General features: G+C 36.1%; 2 pseudogenes; both read left to right on the top strand.

The window, feature by feature from the left end:
* The first annotated feature begins 4,638 nt into the window (after positions 1 to 4,638).
* On the top strand, positions 4,639 to 8,693 carry LOC120184141 (annotated as a pseudogene).
* A 2,795-nt stretch (positions 8,694 to 11,488) lies between these two features.
* On the top strand, positions 11,489 to 14,033 carry LOC120184080 (annotated as a pseudogene).
* The last annotated feature ends 377 nt before the right edge of the window (positions 14,034 to 14,410 follow it).

Here is a 14,410-nt window from a genome sequence, read left to right as displayed (position 1 = left end):
CCAGCTCATCTTCAGCTCATACACATGGGAAGTAGCTCAAATGATGAAAGGTTACCTTCCACAAATGTGACCTTTCATGACAAGTTGATGACCATGACACCTAGATGCATGTTGGAAGCCAAGTCACGCCTAGTTGCTGCCATCTTCATTCCATGGACTTCAAGACATTATCCTATGGTTGCAACCTCACTAAAGCCTTGCAAGAAGACCCATGTGCGTTCAAGTAGGCTGCCATGTACATCATTCAAGCATGTGCACTCCATGTGACATCAAATTGGCGCCAAAACACCAAGGGATGCTTCCTATTCGGCCAAAGACTCTTTCCTCTTCATTTTGGCACCCAAATAACTTCCAAAGGCATTCAAAACATCCTTAGGCCGAACCAACTCCTTACCATTCGGCCAAGAGCATGTATCTTCATTAAAATCATGTATTTTCATTTAAAAATCATGTATTTTCAAAGGGGTTTCATCCATAGCCGAACCATCATGTATCTATTCGGCCTAAACCCTTTGAAAAACTATAAATAGGCTAGTGCATTTCATTTGTAAGGATCTCATCTCTTATATAAAACATACTCTTGTGAGTTATTTCTCTTCAAAGTTCTTTGTGAACTTTATCGATTAAGCAAGTATAATTCATATACTTGTGGCGTCATTCTTTCCATCTTGATTCCAAAAATTCCTAGATTGATATCTAGTGGGTTGAAGACACTATCACCACCCCTGAAGCAAGTTTGTGAAGATCGGGATTGTGCTCCTTAACACTATTTCATCTTTGGCGTGTTTGAGATACAATATCACCACCATTGCCATTACATCATCAACATCATCCATCAAGACCATCAATTTCCGCAGCCATCTCTATACCATTCTTTTAAATTCATTTCTTATCTTATTATTCCATTTATCCTTCCATTACTAAACATATTTATTTCTTATCTTATTTGCAACCCAAACTTATAATTCAAGGACATCAGTACTTGTCAATCCTAGATCGGGACACGATAAGGCTATCTACTCTCTTCCATTAAAGCGTGTAGATTCGCCTTACATCAGATTGGTTCAATTCGCTTGAGGAATCAGGATGGATCAATTAGAACCTTAACAGGTGTCCATTATGTACCAGATTTAATGAGAAATCTCATCTCTGTGGGAACCTTACAGTCAAAAGGTTTAGAAGTGAGGACAAAAGATGGGATTATGAGGATTATCTCTGGTGCACTGGTGATAATAAAAGAAATCCGGAAAAGAAACAATGTGTATTACTTTTTGGGTAGTACAATTGTTGGGACATCAGCAGTGGCAGTTTCTACTGATGAACAGAAGTCAGAAGCAACCAGGTTATGACATATACGCTTGGGGCATGTTGGTGAAAAATCATTGAAATTGCTGATAGATCAAGGATTATTGAAGGGTGCTCGGGCTTGCAAATTAGCTTTTTGTGAGCATTGCATCAAAGGGAAGAAGACGAGGGTGAAAGTTGGAACAACAATCCATGATACTAAAGGTATTTTGGATTATGTTCATTCAGATGTATGGGGGCATTCCAAGACAACTTCATTGGGAGAAACACACTATTATGTCACATTTGTTAATGATTTTTCCCGGAGAGTTTGGGTGTATACAATGAAGATAAAGGATGAGGTTCTAGGATTTTTTTCTTAAATGGAAAAAGATGGTGGAAACTCAAATAGACAGAAAAATCAAACGTCTCCGTACATACAATGGTGGAGAGTACAAAAATGATCAATTTCTGAAAGTCTGTGAAGAAGAAGGTATTGTCAAGCATTTCACTGTCAGATCTACACCATAACAGAATAGGGTGGCAGAGCGTATGAACCAGACATTAGTGGAGAAGGTTCGGTGTATGTTGTCTAATGCTGGGTTAGGCAAAAAAATTTGGGCTGAGGCTTTGGTTTATGCTTGTCATCTTGTCAACCGCTTACCATCAACTGCTATTGGTGGCAAAACACCATTAGAGAAATGGTTTGGAGAACCTGCTACAGATTATGATTCCTTACATGTGTTTGGTTCCACTGCATACTACCATGTTAAGGAGTCAAAGCTGGATCCAAGAGCAAAAAATGCGATCTTTATGGGGATCACCTCTGGTATGAAAGGCTATCGTCTTTGGTGTCCAGAAACAAAGAAAATAATCTTCAGCAGGGATGTTACCTTTGATGAATCTACCATATTGAGAAAGGTGACTTCAAAAAAATTGGAACAAACAGATGAAACTCCCAAACAGGTAGAGTTTGAAGGAAGCAGAATTGTCCCATCCAGTAAAGAAACTGATGTTGACTCTCCTATGGTAGAAGAAGAGTCAGATGAAGAAGAGGTTCAGACCCAAGAACCTCCACATCAATATGAATCAATTGCACTCGGAAAGGGAAAGATGACCATTAGACAACCCGCTCGTTATGCTGATATGGTCTCTTTTGCATCACCAATTACAATTGATGACGTTCCTGCCACTTTTAATGAATCAGTCCAAAGTTCAGGACATAAAAGGTGGAGGATCGCCATAATGAAGAAATGTAATCCCTTCAAAAGAATCAGACGTGGAAACTAGCTAGTCTTCCGAAGGGAAAAAAGGTAATTGGGTGCAAGTGGGTATATGCAAAGAAAGATGGATTTCCTGACAAGAATAACATCCGTTACAAAGCAATATTGGTGGCTAAAGGCTACGCTCAAACGGAGGGAGTTGATTATAATGAAGTATTTTCTCCAGTTGTAAAACATTCCTCCGTCAGAATTTTGTTGGCTTTGGTAGCGCAGTTGGATTTGGAACTAGTTCAGATGGATGTAAAAACTTCATTTTTACATGGAGACTTGGATGAGGAAATCTAGATGACTAAGCCAGATGGATTCAAAGTTGCCGAAAAAGATGGTGTACAAATTAGAAAAATCGTTGTACGGTTTGAAGTAATCTCCAAGGTAGTGGTACAAGTGATTTGACAAGTTTATGATAGGGCAGAAGTACACAAGAAGCAAATATGATCATTGTGTGTATTTACGCAAGCTACAAGACGGATCCTATATTTATCTTATTCTTTATGTTGATGATATGATGATAGCTTCCAGGAGTCAGACAGAAATTGCGAAACTAAAGACTCAATTGAACAGGGAGTTTGAGATGAAGGATCTTGGTGAAGCGAAGAAAATTCTAGGCATGGAGATATCAAGGGATAAGAAATTGGGGAGACTTTGTTTGTCTCAGAAAGAATATCTGAGGAATGACTAAATGTTTTGGCATGAATGAGAAGTCAAAACCAGTTAGTACACCTCTTGCTCCTCATTTCAAGCTCGGTGCATCCATGTTACCTAAAGATGATGCAGAACAAGAATACATGTCAAAGGTTCCGTATGCAAGTGATGTTGGTAGCTTGATGTATGCAATGGTGTGTACGAGACCCGATATTTCACAGGCAGTTGGGGTTGTGATCAAGTATATGCATGATCCTGGAAATGAGCATTAGCAAGCTGTGAAATGGATTTTGTGGTATATTCTAAACACCGTAGATGTTGGTTTGGTCTTTCAGCAGGACAAACAAGATGGTCAGTGTGTAGTTGGGTATTGTGATTCAGACTATGCAGGTGATTTGGACAAGCGTTGATCAACTACTGGTTATGTGTTTACATTTGCAAAGGCACCAGTCAGTTGGAAGTCAACCTTACAGTCAACAGTGGCTTTGTCTACTACAGAGGCAGAGTATATGACAGTTACAGAGGCTGTGAAGGAGGCAATTTGGCTTCAAGGGTTGCTTGGTGAATTGGGAATGGAACAGAAGCACATCAAAGTGCATTGTGACAGTCTGAGTGCTATTCATTTAGCAAAGAAACAGGTTTACCATGCAAGGACGAAGCACATCGATGTTCGATATCACTTTGTACGAGATATTCTAGAAGAATGTGGAGTCATAATCCAGAAGATTCGGACCACTGAGAATCCTGCTGATATGTTGACAAAAGTGGTAACTACGGTCAAGTTTAAACATTGTTTAGACTTGGTCAATATTGTTACAAATTGAAAGATGAATTTTCAGACACTACTGAAGATTGGATTTTTGAGAGATGTGTGTGGAATTTGCCAAGGTGGGGATTTGTTGGTTTTTTGGCAAAATCCCACATTGGTTGTGTATAAGGAGGAGGAGAAATTCTTTTGTTATAAATAGAGTCTTCATCCTCCTTAGTTTAACATCCCACAAATATAAGCCTTCTTCACTGTTAAAGGTTATTTGTACTCTCTCTCTTTGTAATATTTCCTCTATTAGTGAAATATTATTTTAATAGTATTTGAGGACATAGGCATAATTTTGGTCGAACCTCGTTAAATTTTGGTGTTCTCTTTTATGTCTATTTAATAGCTATTGTCGGGTATAGTTGTTAATTATTGTCCTATTAAAATTACTTGTCTTGGTAGTTCTGTCTAAGAGGAGTAGGTTTTAAGAGTGACCGTTGTGACCCCTCCACTCTTTTCTGGGAATCTACCTTGGGGTGATTTTTAGTACAATCGTTTTCACACTAATCACCTAGATAATAGTTTTCAAGGTGAATTATTATTATTGGTGGAAATTAATTCCACAACAAAGGGGAGATAACGATTTTGGACCCCAATCCAACTCAGAAAAGGTCGTTTTTATCTCGGAGTCAAACTTATGCAACGCTTAAACAACAAATGGAGGCTGCTGCTAAATCTGAGGTCTGCTATTTTCTACCTCTTTTTTGTTTTGTTTTGTTTTTTTTCATTTTTCTAATTATATAAACGAGGCAAGAAGGTTTCTTTGGGATTTTAGGATTATAAAGAAGCTGCGAGGATACGTGATTCTTTGAAGATATTCGAGGAAGAGGAGCCTGTTTTGAGATTTAGGAGGTTGATCAAAGAGCCTGTTGTTGCTGAAAGATTTGAGGTATTTCCCCAACATTCTAATGTCCTCTTTTGTTTTTACCTGCCTTTTATTGATTCACATTCAATAGCTTTGAAAGATTTGGAATCATGGAATTTGGCATTTTAGTTTGAACTTTGAAATGCTATCTGAATTACAACTAATTAACTTTCAGTTAAATATGTTCTCACAATCAAACTACAGACTGCAATATGGCAGTACTTAGTTCACATCTCATGTTTAGTTCACATTTCATGTTTGCTTTTTCTTGAGTTTCAAAAAGGATAAGCTAAAAGATTAAAACTTAACTTAGTTTTAGTTCTTCAAGTCAGTAAGTTTAAACACAATTACGAGCTTTATTTTTGGGTCTCTAGTGATGCAAGTTGCTAGCCTGTTCTCAGTTTTTGGCATTCTGTTAGAGTTTCTTTATGATATGTTTACATCATACTTGTATATTTTTGCTTTGTTTCTTTATCTGTATATACTTAGGTATGGCTTCTAATTTTATTTCCCAACTCCTTTTTGCACATTTTGATGGCCTTTTTATCCATTTTTTAAAGTCATTTTTTCTTTAGTTTTCCCATTGTATTCTCTGTAGTTTGAACGCGGATAAGATCAGTCTCATATTTAGCTCCTGTTAATTTTTTTCATCCTTTTTATTTTTCCCGTGAATCATCATGAATGAAACAAGATATTACTGAAAGATATTGGAAATTAACTGCTGTTTGCTGAACTATGCTTGTTTCATGTCACATTGATAAACCACTTTCTATTCATTTTAATACCATCCAGATTCATTTCTGTTCTGGTTTACTTTTATATTTACTCTACTCCACCACCACCCCTAAAAAAACGCACACACCAAGTTCCTTTTTGCATTGCCAGTGTTAAACAATTATAGATTATTTGTGCATAATAATCTTATACAGTACATGTTTATGATACACATTTTGACTCTGATGCCATGCCTGCAATTCTTCAGGATGCTGCTAGATATCGCGACTAGTTGAAGGAAATTGCACCTCACTCTCTCCTGAAATGTTCAAGTGATGCAACAACCTTGGTATGAAATTAATCGAATTCCATATAGCTGTCATTGCTGGTTTCTAGAAAGATATTATTACTTTGAAACGTTTTTCTAGTCTCTAGTGGACTGCATTGGAGTGGTTGATAATTTAGATTGTTTTTAATCTTTGTTAGCAGGATTCAACCTCCTTTGACTTAGTTTCTAAGATTCAATTCGGTGTTGGTTTTGTTTATTGCCTTTTTATTTTGAGTTGGAGTAACAAAAGGTGTTTGGATAGAAAAGCAAACATGAGTTTGTGGAATTAGAAATAAATGTTTAAATTTTCATAAATAACAAAAGATAAACTTTAAAACCTTTACATGTGAATTTATTTACATTTTATGCATTTTTTCATCCTTATTCTAGTATGTTTTTCTGGATATTGTCATTTTAGAAAGTAAAAGATATGCAGTGTGAGCAACAAGTGAATAGCCTTGAATAAATTAGAGATCTTTCTGAATTGTGAGGTGTGATTATTAATGTTGTGAAATGTCTTCGTTGCTAGGTTCTTAAATTGTATTCTAGTTCTATAGGTTGACTTTGGCCATTACTGTTGTCAAGACTCAAGACTCTAGACTTTCAAGTATGATACGCTTTCTGTTATGTTCCTTTTAAAAGTTAGTTATCTGACCAAACTTGAGGTATTCTTTGTGGTCCTAATCCTTGTATTTTTTTTTTCTGTTCAGAAGTTCTATTACCATCCAAAGCATCAATTAGAACAGTTTTCTTACTGCATATAATTGGTATAACCTGACTAACTACTTACAGTCTTACAGTAATCCCCATTTTCCAAGTAATTCACCCGTTAGGATAACATTTGCATTAGGTAACCTATCTCTAACTATACATGCAATAAACTTGAATAAAACTTACACTGGTTTTGGAGATCAAGGCAGCTCATGCATTCTAAGAAGATTAGAAATCAGCTTCTTCCCACCTCCAATCTAATCATCCATTCCCAGATATCACCCCATGCTAACCAAATTAGCTGTAAATCGAGCTAAAAACACAATAACCCAAAGTTGTTTTGTATATGTATAGCTACAAAAAAGATGATACCTAGTCTTCAGTTTTCACTGCATAAGCAGCAGCAGTCTGAATTGCCCACTCCACCAGCTCGTCTTTAACCACCAATCTGTCCAAAATTACCAACCAGGCAATGAATGAATGCCTAGGGAAAGTGAGATTCCCGCAAACAAGTTTATGGCAAGCCACTTTTTGATTCCTATGTCTCAATCGATCCTATACTTTACTGGTTTTAAAAAACCCTGCAGTCCAACAAGAAGGGGTATCGAGCTCCAGCATCTTTTTCCAGGCCCAGATGTCCCCGTGAGATTTATGAGCCAGTAGAATGTCTTACCCCTTTAAACTATTTCCACTCCCTTATTGGACATTTTAATATGTTAATCTGGATCTGTGAAGACAGACAACAAAAAGATAATTGCTTATTTAAAGATGAAATAGAGGGGACAAAAACTGTTAGTTTGATAAGATATTTGGATTTTTCATTTCAGGGAATCAGAGTTCAAGTTAGGAGTGTGTATATGGAGGGGCGTAGTCTGCCTTCAAGGGGACAATACTTTTTTCGCATAAAGAATAAGAATAACCAATAATTCAGATCGTCCTGTCCAGCTTCTCAGAAGGCACAGGATTATCACAGATGGCAATGAGAAAACTGAAAATGTTTGGTGAGTTAACAAATTATCTTCTTTTTAGGAAAAATAAAAAAGAAGCAAACTATATTGTTTGCTATCTTTTGCATATCATTTTTACATAGTTTCAGTTGTCTCCTCCTTTGATTGAGAATTGGATGGAAGTTATTTTATTCCTTGAAATCATAGGATCTGATCCTGTAGCATTCTTTTACCTCAGGGGGATTGGAGTTATAGGTGAACAGCCAGTTATTCTTCCCAAAACAGGGTTCGAATACTCATTTGCGTGCCCATTAGCACTCCCAGACTCCCAGTGGGAGAATGGTATGACAGAGCTGCTCTCTATTTGCTGGAAAAGATGTTTGATTTTGTCAAAATGGAAGTACAGTTTAATTAGTGGAATTAGAAAAGAATTAATTTTCATTTAACTTGCATTTTTTTATTTGGCTTTTACTTTTATAATAGCACTTATCTTGATGTTTAATTCATGGTTTAATTGATGCAACTTGCACTAATCCGTTTTAGTTATTGGGTAAATTGCTTCCATTTTTCAATAAAGAAATATCATATTCCAAGGTCTCAATTTGTATTGCTATATTATCTTAGTTCACAATAAATTGATGGTCCAGGTAGAAAATAGTTGTGATAGATGAGTAGAGGGACAAACAATGCAAAGCATATCTTGGAATTTAGTCAGTCCCCATTGGTTTGTGATTCGTACTTCAATTTTTTGAGCTGAATATAGGTATTCTAACACCGCCCTAATGATGATCTTTCTTTGGCAATGACATAGTCATCATAGAATATATAAGCTGACTCACATGAGTTGGACTACTGACCCTAATCTTTTTTCTTGGTATTTTCTCCTCTTTATTGAGGGCATGGAAGCTTAAATTCTGATGACAATCCCTAAGGTTCCATGGCCCGGCCCCTTGTATGTAATGCATATCTTTTTGTGCAACTTTGGTGTATTCATTTTTCAGTATTGGTGCCCTCCTATACCCTGATCTTTGGCCTACTGGGACTACAAAGGTTGTCCAAGTCCGTACTTGCTCAGGTTCATTGCGGTGATGGAAGGAGACTTTGAAATGAAACACATTGACAGAGTAAGATCGCCTACTTTCAACGTAGCCATTGCCCCGTTTTCTCTCTCCACACCCGGGGACGATGCTGATACCTTCTGAAATCTGCAACCCCGTTGTTATCTTGAGAAGCAGAGTAACCATACCTGGTTAAAGTATGTTCTTTTGTGATCCAAGTGTAGATATTCTTTATATAAGAGGCTATATAGGTTAATATCATAGTCAGTTTCTTGGAGAAGGATAATGAATCAATGAAATGTATGTAGCAAACTTTCTACACGTATGTATGTATAAATGTTTTACCTTTTGTGTACATTCTCTCAAACCTTGTGAAAGTCAAGCAACAAATCGCCTAACCATGGAGGACAAAGGTTAAATTCGTACTTCCATTTTCTGTGTTTTGCATGGCATTACATGCAGATAGATGGATGCAGTCAATGGTAAAATCCATTTCCTCCCATCTTATCAATTATTTTATTTGGAAAATTATTTTCCAAAAGTAGATAGAGAACTTCTGTCTTTATAGATTTAAGTTCGTTAATGCTTTGATTTGAACATGTTATTTATTCTTCAACAACATTACTTGAGTTGTTAGCAGAGACTAGAGTTAAATTATGTTCAAACAATTTTTTCTATCATTAAACTTTTAAAATTATAGAATGATTATTAAATATTATAAAATGATTGTTAAAGTTTATTAAATTGTTAAAAAATCATGATTAATATACTAAAATTTCACAATTATTGTAATATAACAATAATGATTATATCATCACTTTCTTTGGTGAGTGAATATAGGTCAACACATGTAATCTTTGAATCGGACTCAATGCTTATAGTCAACAAGTTGTCTCGACCGGAGGAGTTGACCACATTGGGTTATCATCCTTCAGGAAGTTTGTAGAATTTTGGATGCTAATTTATATTACAAAGTGTGTTTTGTTCCTTGAGTTTGTAATACAACACATATTTTGGCTATGTGGACTCTCCGTTAATGCCTTGTATTTTGACTCTGTTTGTCCCGAGATGATAGTGTCTGTTGTATCCAATGATTATTCTTTTGATAATATAAGGTCCTAAGGAACTCTTTCCCCCTTGTAAATTTTATAATGGATTTTTAACAAGGCCTATTTTCTTTAAAAAAAAATAATAATAATTTTATAATAATTTAAAAATTTTAATACTTAAAACGACTAGTAGAGTTGAAAGATTGAAGTACGTTAGGTCCATTAATTCCGCAGCAAATGTTGGGGCTGAGAAGGGGGTTTTGTTGTGATGTGTGAGTGACCTATCATGCTATTCTTATTGGTTGGAGTGACAAAATTGTAAAATCAAAAGCTTCATCCTCCTTTTTTGTATTTGCGCGGACTAAATCAATCCACGACTAATCTTGTATTATGTTGGTTTGGGAAGGAAATGGAACACGATTCCGGGATTTTAGTCAAGTTAAATTGGTGTGTGCTCAATTCGCTTGGACAGCACGTTTTATATTTTTACCAAATAACCCCAATTTTCACATTATTCCATTCTAACCCAAATGATCGAAGGCAAAACATAAAGAAATTATCTCTCCCCTTTCCTGTCTTGTAGATATTCTCTTCTAAAGTTATTAAAGTTTTCAGTATAATAATTAATTCCCCGGATTTCACAAAGTAGGACCACACTGCTCCAAACTTACTGAACAAGTTTCTCTGGTCGCAATTAAACCAATACATGCATGAAAAGTGTCCCGTATATCTGTGAACTTCCCCATCTGAAAAACACGACTTACAACAAGTTTTGTTTCAGAGTTTGTAGGCCACCAAAATTGGGACCCTGTGGCTCCTTACTATGACCATCAACTGACTTTTTTATGCTTTAACTAATAAACTAAACAAATCTTAATATCATCATACCATTCTCATTGCCAAATTATTATTTCCATTAATTTTTTATTCTTTTTAATTTTATAGAGAGGCTAATTAACTATATATTGAAGATGGCTCGTGTGAATATTAAAATTATTACTAATATCAAATATGTTTTTCATTAAAAGAAATTAGATAAGGTAATAAAGTACATTAATTATATTTATTTTAAACTTTAAAAACATATTATTGAAAGACGTATCCACAAATATCAAACATAAATGATACCCAAAAAATTAAAATGGAAAATAGTGAAAGAATAGTCGAAAGTAATGTTCATGACTATTGCATGGTGCCTCAACGCTTTATCGTACAATCACCCTATCCCTTTGATTTGCTTTTTATTGATCCCTTCCCTTTGAACAGTGTTTTCGTTCAGAAATCACAACACACAATTTCCACAATGCATCAAACAAATATCCAAATAAAATGGTGACTCTTCATATCGTATCTCTCTATCTCCTAAATTTCTAATAAAATGGTATTAAAAAGACAGACCCTAAATCCAAGTAAAAAAATAAATAAATAAAGGTGACAAAAAACTTGGATATCTATCTGAGAATTTAATATTTGCATTGCATGGAGATACACGTACACATGAAAAACTGTAAAAGAGTGAATTTCCCAAGAATTTTCTTTATAAACTAAAAGCAAGAAAACAGAAGCTTGCCCTCACAGCACAGCATCCTTTATCCCCTTTCCCTCAATTTTAATTCTTCTCTCTCTCTCTCTCTCTCTCTCTCTCTCTCTCTCTCTCTCTCTCTCTCTCTCTCTCTCTCAGCAAATAAGCAAAGCATCTCCTCTTACAACACACACCCTCCACATTTACTTGCTTTCCCTTGTAAGTTTCAACTTTCTCTTTGCTTAGAGTGTAGCTTCTGCTTTCTTTTTGCTTATATAAATATTAATTTATCTTTCTCTGCTAAAACATTTCTAAAGTTTGGAATCTTACTCCAAAGCCTGTTGTATGCATTAGTTTATGAGGTCAAATTCAAACTTGGGTTTTTTTTCTTCTTTGTGTCTGCATTAGGTCTTCTTCTTAGACTTGTCTTACATGTGGCTCGTCATGTCATTTCAGCTATTCCTGCGTTATTTCATTCTTTATCTTTCTTTTGATTTGTTATTATGTTAAACATCATTCTTTGAAGCTCTTATCTCATAAAAGTTTTATGTTTTTTTTCTCTGAGTTTCTTTCATGCATTCAATTTAAGTATACTGCTTCCTTCAAGAAACTAACTAATCACAATTTTTTCATGACTTGTTTTAGATTCATTTCAAGTTTTCCCATTTTATTCAGGTCCATACTTTAATCATCCTTCCTTTCTGTTTTCCAAAAATCAAATCTCTTCATCTTCTTTCTCTGTCCATAAAAAATTTGAACACAACAAACCATCTTTCCAGTTCATTCATTCATTGGCGATATACAGAGGAAGTATTTATTTATTTAGTACCCAAACAACAAAACAGAGAATCAATCAGCTGTGGTTTACCGTGAGTTCTTTAACAGGAGCAGGAGATTCTTGGCAACCGGCAATGACTGCTAATACCACCACCCCAGGCTACTGGTTCAACTGGAGGGTCTTGCTCTGTGCGCTTTGGGTCTTGTTTACAGCAATTGTTTCCTTGATTATGATATGGAAATGTGAAGGTCTCCGTAAACCGAATCAGGATGGTGAAGAAACTCAACAAGACACGGAGGGATCTCTTCATGAAGATGAGACCTGGAGGCCATGTTTAAAAGGGATTCACCCTGCATGGTTGATGGCTTTCAGACTTGTTGCTTTCTTCGTGCTTTTGATATTGCTAATAGTCACCGCTTTTGTAGATGGAGGCAGCATTTTCTACTATTATACTCAGTAAGCTCTCCTTTTCCTTGGGTGCAAAATTTGATTTATCTACGTTTGTGGAACCAGACATAACATGATTTCCCTACAGAAATAGTCTTTTAGAGTTGCTTGCATGGATAAACTTGAGAATTGAACTTCTATGGACTCAATCAGTTTCTGAATTCTGAGTCTTTATGGTATTTCCATGTTGGGTGCAGGTGGACTTTCACACTGATCACCATTTATTTTGGGGTATGTTTGTATAATCATGTTTCTTCACAGTAGCCCTTTGATCTGTTATAGGCTTATTTGTAACGTATTTCATTTGTAGCTGGGATCGCTGCTCTCCATACGTGGATGTTACCAATACCACAAAAGGTTAGCGGTGACAAGGTCGACAATGTAGAGTTAGATGCAGAGCAAGGGAACCATGCCGGTGCTGCATCTGGAGAAACATCTATCAATGCAGGAAAAATCATTAGCCCCGAGCCTCCTGAAGGACACCTTGTTCGCCAACGTGCAGGCACTTGGGGTTATGTCTTTCAAATAATTTTCCAGGTGCACACAAGACATAAACCCTTCAATTATTTCGACTACTACCCATTGGCCAGTTTGCTTCCTAGAGATGGTGACAGTGTTTTTGCTTGTGAATCAGATGAATGCAGGTGCTGTTTTGCTGACGGATTGTGTTTTTTGGTTCATAATTGTGCCCTTCCTTGCCATTAAAGATTACAATCTCAGTGTTGTAAGTACCACCATTCATTCGTTCATTAGAAGAAAAGGAAACCCCCCCGCGATATGTTGTCAGTTTCTTATTGAATCTTTTGGTGGCAGCTTGCTATTAATATGCATACCATCAATGCTGTTTTCCTGCTTAGTGATACTGCTTTAAACTGCTTGGTAAGTTTGCCTAATCACATTCAGTAATTGTTTATAAATCTTGATAAATTTTGCTTTTTTGTATCGTTCAGCGCTTCCCCTGTTTCCGGATTGCCTACTTCTTCCTATGGACTGTGATATATGTTATATTCCAATGGCTCGTTCATGCTTGTGTGAATATCTGGTAAACCCAGTCCCCCACCCCCCTCATCTTTCTCTAGTGGAATCGTTTGATCAATGTATGTTGCTTTGAATGCTATAAACAGGTGGCCGTATCCATTTCTTGATTTGTCATCATCGTATGCTCCCTTGTGGTATGTATAAGAAACCATTTCTTATGGTATCATCTACACACATACATCTACTCCTAATCTCTGAATTGGGTTTTGAAGGTACTTTTTGGTAGCATTGATGCATTTCCCATGCTATGGCGCCTTTGCTTTTCTGCTAAAGCTGAAACACCATGTGTTTTCAAGATGGTTCCCCGAGTCCTACCGGTGTGTGAGGTAGCTTGAAATGTTGTGGACACAATTTGACTAGAACAAGGTTCTGAAGAAAATTGTAATTTCGAAACCCCACAGAAGAGACCAAGAGAGCTTGAAATATAGCATATTGGAATACTGGATGGTTGTGTAAAACAAAACAGTTGATACATATGTAGGTCGAGTTTTGGAAGAAACAAAATTGCTTAGCAAAGAAAGCAGGGACATCTTTTGTTTATTCAACAACTAGCTTTAAACTGTAACTGCAGATATATTCCAAGGAAATCTCTTATTTATCCAATATACCTCTCAGATTCTTAATTTTCCCCCTCCTGTTTTAACATTAAATTTAAAGAACTGAACATGAGAGTCCCCAGAGTCGGATAACATGACATTTGCACTCAATTTCAGGTAACCTCCCCTTTCAATCATTTGATCTACATTTATAATCAAATTTCACTCTATTTTGATCTCTATTCTAACAACACATCACAATGGCTAAATGATACTTGCAACTTTTAAAATATCACCTTCTGAATGTTTCAGCTAACGTAGACCACCACTAGCTTGGTAGATGAGATAGATCGCAAGCTATTCGAGATTGACTCGGTTAAAGTTTGATCAACAC

Source organism: Hibiscus syriacus, unplaced genomic scaffold (genome assembly GCF_006381635.1).
Source record: "Hibiscus syriacus cultivar Baekdansim isolate YM2019G1 unplaced genomic scaffold, ASM638163v2 tig00112857_pilon, whole genome shotgun sequence".
Lineage (NCBI taxonomy): Eukaryota > Viridiplantae > Streptophyta > Magnoliopsida > Malvales > Malvaceae > Hibiscus > Hibiscus syriacus.
This window is presented reverse-complemented; position numbering and strand designations above follow the sequence as displayed.